Genomic DNA, 15608 nt, shown 5'->3' with positions numbered 1-15608 from the left:
CATGTAGATGACAGGAGAATGTATGTGGGTTTGGGCAGGCAAGTTCTAAGAGAAAGTGAGACTGGTGTCATATGTGGCCAGTCTTTTGCCCTGTCTCACCAAACAGGTAAAGCAGAGAAAAAGAGAGTCAGAATGGTGTTTTGTTACCTGTCATCCTGAGTGAAGCCCTACTCTTATGCTCTTTTTTTCCCAAGGAGTCAAACCTACCTTGTTCTCGTGGAATCGTAGTTCTACTGCCGACCTGCTTCTAGTTCCTTATGTCATCTGGGTCCTGTGCTCTATTTTGAACAAGTTTTTGTAACTTTTGTCTTCCCCAGAACTCTTCTTTCCTATCCTCCCAAGAACTTTAAACCTGCCTTTTGTGGACACTGCCAGTTTTTGCACAGCCATCTCAAAAAAAGTATTGAATTCTTCCAATTCTAGATTTTTTTCCAAATTTTAATTCTAGTACAATTAACATACAGTGTTCTATTAGTTTCTGGTTTGCACTATAATAATGTTTCAACATTTTTATCCATTACTCAGTGCTCATCAAGATAAGTGTACTTTTAATTATAGTACATCTTGTGTATTCATCTATTGATGGATCTAATTCTAGAATTTAAAGGATAGTTGATATGTTCTTTTGCTCTCCACTGTCAATTCAGTGATTAGTGTGCCACCTTTGTGTATCAGTTCTTTCTCTTCTAACTCTTAACACTGCCACCTTTCTAATTCTTGGTATTGGTTCACTTCTGTCCCTCTTGGGGCACTTATTATATCTTTCTTGATATGGAGTTGTTTGTGTTTGTCTCCTCTTGTGGTTTGTGGGTTTTTTGATGACAGAAACTCTCTCTTATGCAATTTCATCTTTCCCTGTTCTCCATGATATTAGTACTGAATAGGGCTTGATTATTGGCTATATTAAAGAATTTGGTGTCAATCAGTCTTGAATATCTAATAATATATTTTTCAGAATTTTGAGGAGATTGACATAAAAATATATGAAGGAAATGTATTATATCTCCTATTTTAGAAGTCTTTGGGCATAGCTTGAGATTTTTATCTTAGGTTCTTAAATTATACATAGTATAAGTAATGTCAGTTTTATAGGACTTCATATAACTATTGTAGTCTTTAAGGTGTAATCATATAATTGGCTTCTATAAGCTACCTATCAATTCTTTCAATTTCATTACTTCCATCACGTTTTTTTTTTCAGATAAAGATGAATGCCATGTCTCATCCAACACTGAAAATTTGAAGTTTAGAAGACATTTACTAAGTCAAATCACCTCGAGTAAGTCTGATCTTATCCATTTTAACACAGCTTAAGATTGATTTAACATCTAAAGAATTAAGTCCAGTATCTGTGACACTTTGAACTCTCAGATTTCTCAGAATATCTTAGAGTTGCCTTGTATATTGAATTACTGGTCTTGGAAAATAGTGGAAAGATTATTTCTTTGTAAATTTCATATGCTTACTAAAATTGTAATGTTTAAACTCGTGGTATCATTTTAAAAGTGAGATTAACACCTCAAAATGTTCCTTTATTTTTCATTAAGTCTAGTCATTAGGTCTTGACTAAATGTCAAGCGTAATGTTTTTAAAAGTTTTTTTTCCCACTAAAACTATGTTTTTCAGTTTTTTTAAGGTTTTGTATGGCTTTTCTAAATGATTTATATATTCGTGATCATCGAAGGGAGATATTTAGTAATGAACTAGTGCTTAAACCTTAAATGTTTATTTATTCAAAAACTTAGCTTTAAAAGTCATCTTGACCAATGTCAGCTAATATAATTATCTCCTGATGGTCTTCTGTCTTCATTCACTCTTCCTCCATCCTGTATTCCACTGCCAGATAGATCTGCATATAGAACTCCAATACTTTTAAAACACTTTAATGGCTCCCCACTCACTGTTGGATGGAATCCATGTTCCATTGAGTGGCATTCGAAGCCCTCTACCCAGCTCCTAAAAATATCCTTCACCTTAGCCAACTGGACTCTTTTCTGTTCACTGAATTCTCACCATTCTTCATGCCTCTGTGGCTTGATGTGTACTGTGTTCATTACTTCATGTTTCTTTCTAGGATGTTCTCTCCTTCAATCTTACCGTGTCCTCTGCTTGTTGAAATCTTGTGCAAATCCTCCAGGCTCAGCCCAGGTGCATGCTCCTCCATGAACTTTCCCTGATTGCTCTAGCTAGAAGCACTAGCTTTCACACACTCTGTCTCCGTCTCTCTCTCAGCTGACTTCATCCAATATTTTGTTTTTATCACTGCCCTAGCACATTTTACCAGGCAGCTTTATTACTTGTGTTTATGTCCGTCTTATCTCCCATCATAGGTTGTGAGGGCTATAAATAAAACCAAACTTCTTGTCTAATTTTTGTTTCTCATGGCATTCAGCATAATCTTAATAGTTCTTGGTAAATATTTGCTTAATAAATTAGTAATGTGCCTGGATTTTTCTTTTATCATCTGTCTTTCACCCTTATAGTCACATATGGTCTGTATTCATGGCAACTATTTATTCGTGTTCTGCACTCTTGGCAGACCACCCCCCCCCCCACTCTGCCATCTTATCCTAGGAAAATACTGACCATAGTGTAAATAACAAGATACAGTCAGTTCCTAATCTAAGAAAAAAACTGTATTCCAAAAGTTCATATCTAATTCTGTTGTTTGGAATGCGGAAAACATTTTTTTTCCACAAAAACAATGTTATAAATAGTGGTTAGATTCTCAGCCAGGCCTCCCAAGACTATTTAACTCATATGTACCCGTGGTACTTTAACCACAGGCAGCTACCATGCATAATACTGTTTTGCAGAGAAGTTTTAGCTTGGAGTGTGGAATCACATCTCCCATGCCCTAGAAGCAGGATAGTACCTTTCTGGGTTGCTCAAGACACAGGAGAGCCTGAGCTGGAGCTCTGGCAGTGGCTCACCATATCGCTGGATGCTCTCATGCCAGGAAGTTTTTGGCTTTCAGTATTTGCATAAAAGACATTTACCTGTAGGTTACTGATACTCTCATGTCTCCTAAATTGAGGGCAAGGGAGCATTTGCTCTTCTGGCCTCCCCACAGTAGTTCATTGTAAACGACTCTTCAGCTGTTTGATCGTATGGGTGGGTCATTTTAAGTACCGTATTGACATTTTACTACTTCTCCCTTTCTGTTGTTCTATGAACTTAAGAGAAATGAATATATAAACATGGAAAGTACTTCTGTCTATAGAGAAAACATATTTATAGGCATCAACCAACCCTGTGTTTGACATCCTATCAGATTTTGTGGACAAGTAATTATCATTTCTGTATGGGTGTAGTGATGCTTCCCATGAAAAACCCATCAGTGTATGCATCAACAATGCCGAAGGTTGATAATTTATGTTGTCAGGCTATAAGAATACACTTCATAAATTTTGGAGACTTTAATATGTTTAGTCATTGTAAGCTTTGAGCACATGAGTGAATGTCTGCTTTATGTTTAATGCTGTCGTAGGTGCAAAGGACTAGGGAATGAGAACCAAAGATACTAGGAAAAGTTGACTTTCCCTCCAGGAGCCAGAAATACAGGGAGTGAAGTATGGAAAAAACACTCACAGTGCAAACAATATGTTATTAATTGCCATAAAGTACTTCATGAAGGTAACACATGCCCTTGGGGTTATCAGAATGGCAATATCATTATGATTCACAGTGGTTATAAAGATGGTGGTGGGATTTCAGTTAGTCTTAGAGGAATGGTAAAGATTTAAATTTAAATAAAGAGCTAAGAGAGGAAATGATATTCCGAGTTGGATTAACAGCATGGTGGAGAAATAGAGGTACAAACAAACAAATCAGCATTACTGGCTGGAACAGAAGCTTTAGTTCATGTTGGGTGAAATAATAGGTGGGAAAATTATACCAGTGCTTCAACCCTGGCAGTGAATAAAAGTCATCCACGGATATTTTTAAAAACACAAGTCCCTAGATCTTTCCCCAGAACTAATAAATAAAATTTCTGGGGCACAAGATGTACGCCTGTTTATCTTTTAAAGCTCCCCGAGTGGTTGAGAACCACTGAATGAGAAGGATGGGCCAAATTTAGGAGAGCCATGAATGCCCTGCCTTGGATTTGGGCCTTTGTGTCTCAAGCAGTGGGAAGCCCTCAGAAGTTTCTGAGACGGGTGACATGATGGAATTCATGTTTTGCCAAGATAAATGATTCATCAACTGCATGTGAATGGAAGAGAAATAAGAAACAGCTTGAATTAGAGCAGTGGTGGCGGGAAAAAAGAGAAGGTCACATTTTTAAGGGTACTTAGATGTGTGGGAGTTGGCGATGTCAGCCTTGACCTCAGCATGATTTGTTTTATAAACTGATTATACAACTTCACCCTCATTAATTTGCTCTCTTTTCTCTTACAACCTGGCAACTTAAACAGTAATTTCAGCCAGTTTGCATTTAATGGAAGGAGACCATTGTCTACTCATGTACACGTCTAACTCATAATAGTAAGTGAAGTTATGTGTATGAGGAATATAACCTTTAACATAATCATTTTAAAGCATTTAATAACCACCCACATATGCAATAACACAACCCCAGTTCTGCAGGAGTGTGCCAAGAGCTGGAGTCACAAATGTAAGACAGCTATTGGCACGTAATTCCCTAGCATTAAGTTGAAATTGGAAGAAATATTCTAAATCATGTTATGCATTTTAATATTTTCAGCATCGGATTTGCTAATTGCTTAGCTTTTGTGGTAGTAGGCCTGTGAATGCCTCTTGACATTAGCAGCTCTGAGCTTATGCTTCCCTCCTGCCCACATCTGCAGCCCCCTTAACTTCTTGCCTCTCTTTCAGGCCCATCCCCACCTAGTGTCGGTCATGCGTGCCCCTACTTCATTCTCACCCAAGTGAGCCAGAGAGAGGAGGTACAAAGGAGTTAGCATTTAAGTTCTTTTGTGGCATTGACTAGCCATGTGGTCCTGAGGAATCTCTTTCCTGGGTGATGTAGGACATGATAGCTATTGGGATAACCTACTTTTAGAGTCTCAAACAGCTCCATTAAGTTGGAAGTATGTCATACCTGTTTGATATGTTTTGAATATTTTGTGTTTGGAGACAATGAGCCATATTTATTACATGGCAGAGAATGAGTTCAAGGCGTGATGTTTTGATGTGACCTGCCCCTTTAAAAACAAGACTCAAGATCATGGATTTTTTTTTTTAAACCACTCTCCTGGCCATTATATAATCATACATGACAACAACTTCTGCTATGGTCTTCTTTGTCTGTGACAATGAGCTTATCATTGTGCTTTCAGTATCTGCGTATCCCCTGAGTTACTTTTCTATAGTTATTTAGGGTTTCACCAATCATACAGATTTTGAACCAGAGAATGGACAATCTACTTAGATTTAAGGGATCTTGTAGAAGAAAGAGAGAGAAGGGAACTGGCATTTGTTCAGTGCCCACCCTGTGCTATGGTCTTCACATGTGTTTTATAATTTTAACTCCCATTTTACAAATGAGAAACTTCAGATTTACAGACATTTGAAAGATTTATCTGACATCAGAAATCAAAGGCAGTTTTGGGGCACCTGGGTGGCTCAGTCAGTTAAGTGTCTGACTTCGGCTCAGGTCATGATCTCATGGTTCTTGGGTTCAAGCCCAGTGGTGGGCTCTGTGCTAACAGCTCAGAGCCTGGAGCCTGCTTCAAGTTCTGTGTCTCCCTTTCTCACTGCCCCTCCCCTGCTCACGCTCTGTCTCTGTCTCTCTCTCTGTCTCTCTCTCTCTCTCTCAAAAAAATAAATATATAAATAAACATTAAAAAAAAAAAAAAAGGAAAAGAAATCAAGGGCAATTTTGATCACAGGTCTGGCTATCCTAATGGCTAAACAGCCTGGTCTTAGAAGTCTGCATGACATATTTGTGGGAAAGGTTACTGAACTCAGAATCAGGAGGTTTGAGTGCAGGCTTTTACCTCTGTCACTAACAACCTTGAACAAGTTATTTAACGCCCTCAGCTTCAGTTTCCTCATCTGTCAAATGTGGATAAAATTGGCTTTCCTGACTGTTTGGGGTTTTGCGAGAAATATCAGCTAGTGAATTTCAGTATGATTTTATCAGTTTGAAGTGGAAGATTGAGATATTTTTAATTCAAGCAAAAATAAACTTTAAAAGCCCAAAACATTAAATGAGATGAACTTGGGCCGATTTTGCAGTATTTCACTTCTTAACTTTGCTCTACAAATTTTCTAAGATAATGTTTGTCAATTTTCCAGGTCTCAAACACTGTATTGTGCCAAACTGCATCACTGAATTTAATATCTCAATGTAGCAGAGAGAGTCCTGGCAACATATCAAGTCCTTCCTTTCACTTACCAGCAGCAATCATTAGTTTCTATACCGTATCAAATAGGTCTGAACTCCTGTAGATACTGAAGCAATGTTTATAGCCAAGGAGGGCTCAGAAGATTCTAAGGCTACTAAATAGTAGTAGACCTATTGGGCTAGAGTTGATGTTAACATAATCAGAACAATTCTTTATATAGAAGTTTTTCTAACAAGGCTGAGTAACAAAGTCACATTTTGTAGAACTGATTTCACAAAACTTGTTTTCAGAAATGTTTCCAGGTTTCAGGACAACTTTCACAGGTTATAGGATGGTGAATACTGAAGGGCAGCTCTGAGCTATTGCAATCCACTTAGGCTTCGTTCAAATACACACATAAGAGATAAGAAATTTAGGAATTATAAGTTATATGCTTATGTTATAAACACAGTGCTATGAATGAAATGGCAGTGAATCTGAGATATACCAAGATCATGTCCTGGACTTACCCAAAACCTTTACCCAGTAAAGCTCTAAGTCCCTTATATATCAGACTGACAAAAAAAAAAAAAAAAAAAAGCAAGCCTTAGGAAGGCCAGCTGACAGAATAGAGGAATAGTGTTAGACTCCAGGTACGGATCCAGAGGAGTGCACGTGTTCAGTCTTGGATTCAAAAGTGTGTAGGATTCTTCTGCATCTGCTACACTCTGTATCTCAAAGAGGGTTTCCTAGTCCTACAGCGCTGACTTCCACATGGCTTCTCACGTACCCACGCTGTGCCTGCTTCCTAGATCTGGTAGCTGGATGACTCCAGTTAGGGCCCGGTCAAGTGAAAGTGGTCAAGGGGAAGTGGACAAAGTAAAGAAAACAGCAGAGATTGTGGTCAGATTTGGTCCGTAGATGTGTCCTGTTTGCAGTGTTTGTTTTAAACATGAATTAGTTATTAACTAGTGTTATTTTAACTAGTAACTAATTTAATTTGTTTTTAACTAATGTACAAATCCACTTTCTGGGTTCTTGTGAAAACTGAACTGTTCATGTGACAGTGATCAGCTAGAGCTGATCAGCTGATCAGCTAGAGCTGAGGGTAGCTTAGCTGCCCCAACTGGATGGGAGGCTGGGTTTTTCATTCTCACAGCCCCACCCCTGGCTGTTGATTTTCTTTACATAGAATTCAGAGGACAGTTAATGTTATTCCTACTGTCATCTATATGAAACTAGGAAATGACAGATTGGTAAGATGGTATATTTCAGTACAAGGGAAAGACAGTATGTTGGTTTCCCAGGGCTGTCATGACAAGGTACCATAAACTGCGTACCTTTAAACAACAGAAATGTATTCTCTCACGGTCCCTGAGGCCAGAAGTCTTAAATCAAGGTGTTGGCAAGGCCATGCTCCCTCAGAGACCTCTGGAGACACTCCTTCCTGCTTGTTGTAGCTTCTGGTAACCCCATGCTATCCTTAGCTTCTGGCAGCATAACCCCAAACTCGGCCCCATCATCTCATGGATGTCTTTCTCTGTGTCCCAGTTTTCCTGTTCTTATAAGGACAGCTATCATATTGCATTAGGACCCACCCTAATCCAGTATAATGTCATCTTAACCTAATTATATTTACAGAGACCCTTCCAAATAAGGTTACATTCACAGGTACCAGGGGTTAGGACTTTAAGTTAACATTTTGTGGGACACAATTCAAACTGTAATAGGATGGCATATTTCTTTGGGGAGTGCAGAGTAATAGTTTAAGAACAGAGATCCTTGAGGCAGAGTGCTTGTATTCATATTTACAACTTATTTTCTATGTGATCTTGCACAGGCTGCTTACCCCCCTCTCAATGTCTCCATGCCCTCATCTATAAAGTGAGGATAATGTTACCTACCTCAAGGAGTTGAAATGAGTGCAAGATCACTTAATACATATAAATGATTTAGAACAGTGAATGGCACATACTAAGTGCTCAATAAACTGAACTATTACTATCAATTATTATTAGCTCCTACTTATACACAGTTTCTTTACATAGAGTATCAGTGCCAAAAACCTATTATTTATAATTCTATGAAACAAATCATGGATGAACAAGGAGCAGTAGATAGGAATGATGCATGAAAAAGAAAAACTCCCAGGACTTGAACCAATAAAAAAAGAGAGTGAGAGAGACTGAATTTTAATAAGATTTACTCTTTAATGCAAATAAAGTAATTCTAACACATTTAGAATGCTTAGCTTACTCATTTTTTTTAGATTACCCGCATGGCCTCTAAATGTACTCAAAATCACTAAAGACGCAGGCAACATCTTCAAACCTAGAGCCTTAGACAGTGACCATTGGATTGGTGAGCACATGGACTGCAGACAGTAATGGGGAAGTTACACCAGGGAGAACATCCAAGGAACACATGACTTCTAAGCATCCCCACCTGTCTCCTTGGAGGCATGTTATTACCATCTTCCTTCCCAAAAATACTTGGGTTGAAATTATCCTTGTTTCCAGTCCCTGGGTCAGAGATTGAGGCTGAATAATTATTTGAATATCTACCAAACTTTTCCTCCTAATGGAACAAATATTTTGAGATATATTATTTTGTTTTTCCACATAGCCTTTATGTAAGGTAACCATGCAGCTTGAGTTTTTTTAAAAACTGATGGAGAAGGTTTAAAGAAATGACAAGACTTTTTTAAGTACCTGGAAGAAAATCACTCTGTAGGCTAGTGACTCTGGGGTTTGTAATACTACAGAGTATATATGCCTCCTTCTCAAAGATCCTTCTACTCTGGAAACATGAGAATATTCAGATAGAAGGGACATACATATATGTTACTTATGATTGTGATTTTACTTTAATAAAAGAAGTTAGGCTGTTTAATTTTTGGCGAAGAAGTGGTGTTTTATAGTTCAAGTGTTACTAATTTGGAACATTTTGATTAAATGATGAATTCATCAGGACTCCTTTGGTTGCAAGTGAAAGAAAGCCAGCCCACGCCAGCTTATGAAAATAAAAGGAACTTAATTGTTTACATAGCTATGGTTTCCAGAGGTGCATCTGGCTTCAAGCATGGTTGCAGCTAGGAACTCAAATGATCTCATCTGGACCCTTTTTCAGCTCTGCTGGTTTCTTTATTCGTCATTATTCAGACAGGCATATAACCAGTAAAATGACCACCAGCAGCTTGAGACTGTCATCTTCCTGGTTTAGCAATCTCAACAGGAAGGGAACTTGTTGAGCCGCACATCTAGCGATCGGCCACAGAGAAGATATGGATCAACTCAGTTTGGCTCCACATGTGGTGAATAATCACTGTGGCCCAGGGAACGGAGTATTCTGGTGGGCCAGCCTGGGGCGTGTTCACCAGTGCTGCCACAGACGTGCATCCAGTGACTGAAAACCCCACGGGGTCTCAGGGAGTGAGGGAGTCTTTCTCCAAATGAATTAGAAGAAGAGATTTGGGAATGTGTACTGAGAAGACCAAAACTGTGGTAAATTCAGCCATTACAAATGGTACGTGAAGTAACTCAGAAACTGTAACTTCTGATTTTACAATGATGTGTAAAGAACTTTCCACCTTCTCCTGTTAAAATGTCCATTCAAAACAAAGGAAATAAGAAACAAAAATTCCACCTTTTTTTTTTTTTTTTTTGATAAAAAGTGGGTGACATCAGTACTTCTCATAAATATGAATACAGAAAGTGTATGATACCATGACTTAGTGGAGTAGAGGAAGGCGAAACCTAAGCACCTACAGAAGAGGATAGTGTCAGGAAGCAGTTTTACCTTATAGAACCTTAGAAGGTTCTGTAACTAAAGGTTAGGCTGAAGGAGGAGGTGAGGCATGGCACTGGAAACAGATGACCAGCTGAAAGTCTGTAAAAGGACCAGCTGGACACCCAGGTCCTTGTCTAACCCCAGCCAGATGAGTACCTTCCCCCAACCCAGAAGATGGGGACACAGGAACAGTGAGCACCAGGAGCCAGACTTCTTAGTACCAAACACAGTGTTAGAGGATTTTCCAGAGAAACAGAATGATCCCAGAGAAAGTCCCCGTAGGGGTTCCCCCACAGAGAAAGCCAGCTTGCTGCCCTGGTTGCTTTTCAGTGACACTCACCTTCAACAAGCTCCCTTCCCCCACCCACCTCCCCGACACAGACAGAGCTGCCAACTTGCTCTACTAATAATTTACACTTAAGTAGGAATAGACAGCCAAGGATCACCAGATATTTAGGTATGACTCCAATATGATAGAGATAAAATAAACCCAAAGGACACAAAGGAAGAGCTCTGATGAGACAGAAACTATAGAGACAGCAGTAAGAAACTAAAGAAAGAAACTATAGGGGCACCTGAGCAGCTCAGCCCAGGTCATGTCATGGTCATGAGATCAAGCCCTGCTTGAGCCCTGATCAGCTCCGAGCTGTATGGAGCCTGCTTGAGATCCTCTCTCTCTCCCTCTGCCCACTCCGTCCCTGCTGCTCTTGGTTTTGCACACACACACGTGCTCTCTCTCAAAGAAAAAAGAAAGAAAAAGAAAAGAAACAGGTCTTTAAAAATGTGAGAAGGTTTTGCATAGAAAGTAAGTCTTTTTAAAAAAGGAGAATTAAAGGAAAGGAAAATTAAAGAACGGGAAATAACTCCCAAAATTAGAAATCTAAAGGCTAAAAAAAATTCACTGAGCTGTTGAAAGATAAATTTGAGGAAGAAGTCATTAGTGACATAAACCAGCAGGTCCAGTAGCAGCCCACTAATACATGAGAAAATGGGAGAGAATCATCCAAGAAATAACATAAGACAGTTTCCTAGAACAGAAGGAAAGATAAGTCTTCAAGTTTCAAGAGAAGGAAAAAATTGTCATATGTAAAGTGTTTTGAATAAAAGCAAACAAGAGACTTCTCAACATCTGTGCTGGTACGGAAACATCTAAATGTGTGAAGAATTTTCTTAAGGGGTAATTTTATCATAAAGAAAGCATTTCTTCCTTTACCTGAGACTTGTCAAATATATCTAAATAGTCTCCTTAAGTCGTTTTTAAAAAAATATTTCACTTATAAATCTTCCATCATTTAAACTTACTTAAATTTTTGTATATTCTGAGGTACACCTGCAAATTTCTGTCAGATTTGAGGCATTTTCACGGTACTTAATCTCATTTTTCTTCTTTTGCTTCACTAATCCACTCAACAGATTATTAGAATGAACTTTTCCCAAGATACAATGGAGTTGATTAGTCCAACATCTATAGTTTCATAGTTTATAATCAGTGACAATAAATGTGATTAATTTAGAAAGTCACTGATGATACTCGGGTATGTGATAGCAGGACTTGAAAAATGTTTGCCATTTTTTTTCTTTGTCCCAACATACAGTGATTTGAAGTTAACAGAATTTGGGCCTTACTCTCTTAAAATGTTTGGCTTTTATTTTATACATGAATAATATAGAATAATAATATATATAATAATAATATACGTGAACTAATAATATACTAATAATATAGAATAATAATATATATAATAATAATATACGTGAACTAATATAGAATATTAGTTTTTATCTTTTTTTTCTCAGTGAAGAAGGCAGAGTCCCAAATGGTATTTTCTTCCAGAAAATTAAAAAGGACCTCACAAGTTGAAATTTAGCAGATATATTTTTCAAATTTTAATTATCTGAAAAAATAATGTTTTTAGGATTCAGTGAATATTCTTGTTGACTGTATGACTGATAAAGTATTTTATTATGGTATCATTAGATTGAAAGTTACTCCAAATTGCATTTGGTTTTTAAAATATTCTCACTTTTAATCTGGAAATACTATAAAAGAATTAAAATGTTTAGGTACAATGCACTTTCTCCTTTCTTTTTGGATTAGTTTCTAAAGCCTAATGAAATGGAAGGCAAGTGTCTTTTCTCAGTTTAAAAAAAAAAGTTCTATTTTATTCCTTAATGTACTATAATGAAACCAAAATAATATAGAAAACTCAAGACATGAAAGAGTGCCAGGATGGTTCTTGCCAATATAACTTTTTAGAATTGTGCTGAGTAGCTTTTGCTATAAAACTAGACCAGCTAGTTTATTATGTATTCTCTAGGTAATGACATTTTATAGAGGATTTTTGTAGTTCTTTTGGGTCAGCAAGGTCAAGAACTTTAAATTAGAATTATTAGAACTGGAAGGCATCCTCTTATTCACTTTCTAATTGAGGGAAATTAAGTCCTGAGGAATCATGATTTACCCAGGGTCACACAGCTCATAGTGAAGGTTGGAAGAGAATCATGGCCTCCTGGCAGTCAGGTCAGTGATCTTTGTAAAAGACTTTTTGGATTTATTCTTACCACCATCATGTTATGTTTCAGCACCCATAACTTATTGTACTGGGCCCAATTAGCAAATTAGAAGTTTATGTTTAATCTCCTAACGCTGAGGGAACATTTAGAATTAGGAATATTGACAATAACAAAAGCAGGAAATGGCAAGTAACATTTTGAAGAAATTTTTGCGTAGGTTAGAAGATATCCCTTGATTACACTCTGGTCCTGGTCTCTAGAGGGAATTCCATTGTTCATTATTCTCTAGGACCTAATTCTGCCTTCCAGAAGGTTCTTTCTTGTTTGTTTTTTTCCAAGGTCAACTCATGTCGTCATTGGGGAATATGTCCTCCTTGGAGGCTATGTAACCTTTATTTCCTACTTTCTGTCCCTGCAATTTTGGCTGCATGAGCATTGTTTTAAGGGTCAAAGGCTTATAGGCAAGGCTTGTGGGGTTTTTGTCCATGTTATTTCCTCTGAAAATTAGTTGGCTCTGATCTATCTTCTTCCAGTTAATTCCATGTGCTAGTAATAGAGTGACTACATGTCGAAGACTGGCAGAGAGTTTTAGTTTATATTTCTTGTGCATGGTGAGTAATAATGCCCTTTCACTCTGAAAACTATCCCAGTTTGGACAATAAATTAATATGGTCACTCTAACCAAAAAGTGCACCAGAAAATCCTATTTTATTCCTTTGCTTCCTTAACCCTATTCCTCCCTCTCTCAACTTTCTGGGTGCTATACTTCACCAGATCTGCGGCAAGGCTGACTTCCCTCTGTTTACCTGAGAAAACCTAATGGACCATTTTTGCTCAAAGCTTTTCAGCCTTCTTTCTTACTGTATGAAATCCAGAAATAGTCAGTGTTTCTAGCCCTTGGACCCCCCAAATTTCTGGATCCTCTGTTCCCTCTCATTTCCACTCTCAAATCTCTTTAGTTATTGCCTGTGCACCTTTCTTTCTTGTAAATTCTCAGTAAGAGCGGAAAGTAATATTGTTATTCTAGTATTCTGTTTTCCATCTCCTTTTCCCCCCAGCTGTACACTTGGTAGATACCACCGTGCCTTTGAAGCTATCTTAGGCATTTAAAATAATTGAGGTATACTTTACATTCAGTAAACACACAGCTCTTAAGCATTCAGTTCAGTGAGTTTTGACAATCGTGTACGTCTGTTGTAAACCACTACCCCAAATAAGATCTAAAATACTTCCATTACCCCAGATGTATGTCTCTTTCCAGTTAATTGTCTGCTTTGCTCCCCTGAAGGCAACCACTTTTTTTTACTTCTATCACCATGGGTTCCTTTTGGCAGGCAATATTTTTATTAAGTGTTTTGTGACTACACGACATAACGATCTTCCCATCCTTTACTCAGTTTCTTTATTTGCTGCTGTGTGGCTGCTAAGCAGTGGCCATACATTTTAGTTTTTTTGTTTGGTCTGCTCCCCACTCAAAGATACCAGTTTTCATGTTAGTGAAAACTACTGTAATAAATGGACTCCAAAAAGTATAATAGGTTAAACCTAGTCAAAGTGTACTTATTGCTAATAACCGGTGTATTGAAGGCATTCCTAATCTGAAGGTGACTTTCTGTAACGTGGGCCTCTGAGGCCTCCAGCGGTTGGGGAAAGAGCAGGAGCACACACCTCACATGCTGCAAGGTTCAGGTTGAACCTGAGAACCGACCTTCAGCCACTTGCACTGACATCCCTCTGGGGAAGACTGTTCCTAAGACCACTATCCATAAGTTACCTGGGGTACCTGGGGGAGGGTTTAGAAATGTCAACTCTGGCTGGGCAGCCACTTCTCAGTGACAGCTGCACACTGTGACAGGGGAGAGTAAAGTCGGGACGATGTTGTCTACAGGTTAACGTGGTTAATGTCACAGCTTCTATTTTGTTTCAGTAACATAATACCATTTTGCTTTTCTTTTTTTGTCTTCATGTTACTTCCCTTGCTTTCTTTGTGATGTACTCTTTTATGCCTTTTGAGTGAACATTTTAGCATTTGAAAATAAAAACAATGGTATTGCTATCTCTGTGGTAATGTTCAAAGTAAAAGCAACTGACTTGTTTTTAGATTTTTCTGATGCAATTAAGATTATCTGTGGTCATCAACAGAGACAATGGAGTCTTTTTAAAAAATTCTTTATTTTAATTCCAGTATGGCTATCATACAGTGTTACATTAGTTTCAGGTGTAACACTGAAACAATACAGTAATTCAACAATTTTGCACATGACTCAGTGCTCATCAAGATAAGTGTACTCTTTAATTTTTTTTAACATTTATTTATTTTTGGGGCGCCTGGGTGGCTCAGTCGGCTAAGCGTCCGACTTCAGCTCAGGTCACAATCTCGCAGTTCGTGGGTTCGAGCCCCGCGACGGGCTCTGTGCTGACAGCTTAGAGCCTGGAGCCTGTTTCAGATTCTGTGTCTCCCTCTCTCTCTGACCCTCCCCCGTTCATGCTCTGTCTCTCCCTGTCTCAAAAATAAATAAACGTTAAAAAAAATTAAAAAAAAACATTTATTTATTTTTGAGAGAGAGTGAGTGGGGGAGGGAAAGCGCCGGGGGGGAGGGCAGTGCTAGAGGAGGGAAGAGGATCTGAAGCAGGCTCTGTGATTACAGCAGAGAGCCCGATGTGGGGCTCGAATTCATGAATGGTGAGATCATGACCTGACCTGAAGTTGGACACTCAATTGACCGAGCCACCCAGGTGCCCCAATAAGTGTACTATTTAATCCCCATCTTCTATTTCACCCATTCCCCCAACCAACCAACTCCCCTCTAGAAACCGTCAGTTTATTTTCTATAGCTAAAAGTCTGTTTCTTGGTTTGTCTCTCTTTTTTCCCCCTTTCTTTGCTTGTTTTATTTCTTAAATTACATATATGAATGAAATTACATGGTATTTGTTTTTCTCTGACTGACTTACTTCACTTAGCATTAGCATTATACTCTCTAGCTCCATCCATGCTGTTGAAAATGGCAAGG

At 38.3% G+C, this 15608-nt stretch overlaps 1 protein-coding gene across 4 annotated transcripts in view; it reads left to right on the top strand.

Moving 5' to 3' along the window:
- The window catches only part of ZNF438 (zinc finger protein 438), a 171306-nt gene that overhangs the window by 77028 nt on the left and 78670 nt on the right, over positions 1–15608 (top strand). For all 4 annotated transcript variants that reach the window (XM_042945247.1, XM_042945246.1, XM_042945244.1 and 1 more), the window contains one exon: positions 1202–1279. The gene's annotated coding sequence lies outside the window, so the exon portion shown is untranslated. The remainder of the gene's footprint in view (positions 1–1201; positions 1280–15608) is intronic.

This window comes from Panthera leo, chromosome B4 (assembly GCF_018350215.1).
Source record: "Panthera leo isolate Ple1 chromosome B4, P.leo_Ple1_pat1.1, whole genome shotgun sequence".
Lineage (NCBI taxonomy): Eukaryota > Metazoa > Chordata > Mammalia > Carnivora > Felidae > Panthera > Panthera leo.
The sequence above is the reverse complement of the archived record's forward strand: the minus strand, read 5'-3'. Positions and strand labels throughout refer to the sequence as shown.